The 2,806-nt window shown below is 41.4% G+C and overlaps 1 protein-coding gene across 1 annotated transcript in view; it reads left to right on the plus strand.

The window, feature by feature from the left end:
- The first annotated feature begins 1,823 nt into the window (after window positions 1-1,823).
- LOC143034247 (uncharacterized) overlaps window positions 1,824-2,806 on the plus strand; it is a 162,304-nt gene continuing 161,321 nt past the window's right edge. Inside the window, exon 1 of the mRNA XM_076200186.1 lies at window positions 1,824-2,806. This exon is cut by the window's right edge and continues 94 nt beyond it. The gene's annotated coding sequence lies outside the window, so the exon portion shown is untranslated.

Genomic DNA, 2,806 nt, shown 5'->3' on the forward strand with positions numbered 1-2,806 from the left:
TTGCTGCATTGTTTCTGACCCGGGGCAGTGGGCGAGATGCAGGGGTGACCCGCCATTCAGGAGAAGGCAAGATAAGAGAGATGGAGTAGAGTGAATGAGAGAGTGGATTATGTGGGGATGGAATGGGTAGGAGTGGATTATATGCCTTTGTTTTTGACTACCTCCCTTATCAGGGGGAAAGGGCCGTTTGCATATGTATATATATATATATATATATATATATATATATATGTATATATATATATACATATATATATATGTATACACACACACACACATATATATATATATATATATATATATGAATATATATATATATGAATATATATATATATATATATATATATATATATATATGTGTGTGTGTGTGTGTGTGTGTGTGTGTGTGTGTGTGTGTGTGTGTGTGTGTGTGTGTGTGTGTGTGTGTGTGTGTGTGTGTGTGCGTGTGTGTGTGTGTGTGTGTGTGTGTGTGTGTGCGTGCGTGTGTGTGTGTGTGTGCGTGTGTGTGTGTGTGTGTGTGTGTGTGTGTGTGTGCGTGCGTGTGTGTGTGTGTGTGTGTGTGTGTGTGTGTGTGTGTGTGTGTGTGTGTGTGTGTGTGTGTGTGTGTGTGTGTGTGTGTGTGTGTGAGTGTGTGTTGTGTGTGTGTGTGTGTGTGTGTGTGTGTGTGTGTGTGTGTGTGTGTGTGTGTGTGTGTGTGTGTGTGTGTGTGTGTGTGTGTGTGTGTGTGTGTGTGTGTGTGTGTGTGTGTGTGTGTGTAGGGTATGGGAGGGGAGCTAGTAGTAGCTAAATCTGATGAACATTCAATTTTGAGAGGAGATTAATCTCCAATCACAAAAGAATCATGAGCGAAGTGATCCATCAATAAAGTCACTGAAATATTGAGTGCATAAAATAAGCAGTCAATACTATATACAACGGTAACCATGTAAAGACAGAAAACTACACGTATGGTTACATCCCAGTCATCAAAAAAGTCGCTTTATTGTCAAGGACAAACCACGAACTCTTCTTCAAAGGTTGGGTAGAGTCTTTGATTGTTTGTTCTTCCTTAGAAGATATTTCCATGTATCGATCGATTAGTTTCAAGATTGACATACTCATGATCCAAGTTGCCGTTATTCAAATTATCTAATATCAACGGTAAATATTGTTACGTTAATGTACATCTATTCAATTCAGTCATTTTATTTACTCGTACTAGTATGCTTCCTCAATCCACACTGTTTTTACATCCCTCTCTTGTCACTCCACAATTCTCCTCCTCTTCACCCAATTCCGAGAGACCGCGCATGCGTAATCCACCCGCTGCGTTAGGTCGACATTTAAACCCCAGCTCGCTTCGGTACAGCTTGCGTCTGCACAGGTACCATCAAAAGTGGCTTGAGTATTTATTTATTCATTTATTAATTGTTTACTTATTTATCTATATAATCATTACCAAGAGTTCTTAGAAGTGGCTTTCTGACATGCAGGACCATGTTATGTAATGCCAAGACTTGTTTATCCTTACAAATAAGGAAACGAAGTAGGTAAACTACACCTGTGTTTTGAAATTTAGGATCTATACGAGGTATTTGTATGTATTGAAACTAGAATACCCTCGTTTGCAACACGATATTTGACATAAATATTATTTAACAGTTCTTTGGGTATTGTACCAAACATCTCCGTTAGAAGACCCGAGAATGAAATTAATTTTAAGTGAAATGCGAGTGGGAAATGTGTCTGACGGGAAGATCAAAATTAGAATGTGTTTAGTTGAGCTGGAGTCTACGGGCGTGGACCTGCGTACTGGTGTCGCATTGTGGGAGAGGCGAAGGCAGAGTTGCTAGCGGGCAGGAAACCAGTACAGACGACACGGGATAGCGTCGTCAGATCGACTAGTGTCACACATGCATTTCTCAACAGAGTGAATAACCTAAATGATAAGCAGAATACAACACACCCGGTCGATATAAATCCATCCGACGCCTAGAAAACAAAAGTAACCGTTGTCAATTAGTTGTGTTTTTGTTCGTAGTAGATGATTTTTTTTTGTTTCGTTTCGTTTTGATGAGGAACAGAACTGCCAGATTGCAGGTTTGCATATATTGGAACTCATAATAAATGACGTAATATTAATTACCAGCTACGACGACAAGCCTACCTGGGAGTCTTTGTAAATTACGAGAAGAAATATTGCAACGTTCGGCGTTGGTTCTCTCATGGAGGATGGCGGGCATTCGTGCAATTGAAGCGTCTGGCGACATTTGACAATTCGTTTCCCCTCGGAGCTAGAGCACGCGGTAGAGAAGGTCTAACAGGTTGTAGCGAGCTAGTCTTTTGTGTGGAGTGACTGGGCGTTCGGTCTCATTCACAACTTCGGTCTTACAACACTCGTGAACGTTGTCTTCGTCATTCGAGAGGTTCTAGATAAAGAAACAGAAATTGACTAAATATAAGACATTCGAGACGGATGAAATAATTCGATGCCCAAACATTATCAGTGATCTGTTAACGAATTTGGTTTGACTAGGTTCGTGTGTGTGACCCCACCCCCTACCTTCCACCCATAACTACTCTTTACCCAATACCTCCTCCATTAGAGTAACGTTAAAGGTGGTGATCGTTCATAAGTTCCTCAAGGATAACAGAAACGTTACAATGTTTACAAGACGTCTTCACATCACCTCGCTGGAACTCCTGATGAAGGCATCGACGAGGAAGATGGCGAGTTAGCCAAGAGGTCTTCGTCTGATACCCTTCCTCCCCCTTCCTCTTCCTCACCCGACATCCCCCGTGGTCTAGAGGACCTCCTACCATCACC

This window comes from Oratosquilla oratoria, chromosome 2 (genome assembly GCF_046742065.1).
Source record: "Oratosquilla oratoria isolate Oo_2021 chromosome 2, ASM4674206v1, whole genome shotgun sequence".
NCBI classification, from domain to species: Eukaryota; Metazoa; Arthropoda; class Malacostraca; order Stomatopoda; family Squillidae; genus Oratosquilla; species Oratosquilla oratoria.